Genomic DNA, 283 nt, shown 5'->3' with positions numbered 1-283 from the left:
TCTTCATCACGTTACAATAGCCATAACCAAGAAAACACGCACGATGAAAAAAAAAAACAACTGATAAATCCCACACCTATAAATAATTCTCTCTTTACGACATAACAGAGGAGATCCGCGAGAAAACGGGGAACCAGGAAGTGCAGGTCCGCGCGCTCGACTTGTCTGACCTCGACTCCGTGAGAACGTTTGCGCGAGAGTTCAAGAAAACGGAAAAGCGGTTGGATGTCTTGGTGAGAATGGGTCTTTAGAGGGGCGGTTAAGACGTCTATAGGCGTATATG

The 283-nt window shown here is 45.9% G+C and overlaps 1 pseudogene; it reads left to right on the top strand.

The window, feature by feature from the left end:
- Positions 1-283, top strand: part of LOC119590458 — an 8,508-nt pseudogene that overhangs the window by 2,990 nt on the left and 5,235 nt on the right.

This window comes from Penaeus monodon, chromosome 27, assembly GCF_015228065.2.
Source record: "Penaeus monodon isolate SGIC_2016 chromosome 27, NSTDA_Pmon_1, whole genome shotgun sequence".
Classification (NCBI taxonomy): domain Eukaryota; kingdom Metazoa; phylum Arthropoda; class Malacostraca; order Decapoda; family Penaeidae; genus Penaeus; species Penaeus monodon.
The sequence above is the reverse complement of the archived record's forward strand: the minus strand, read 5'-3'. Positions and strand labels throughout refer to the sequence as shown.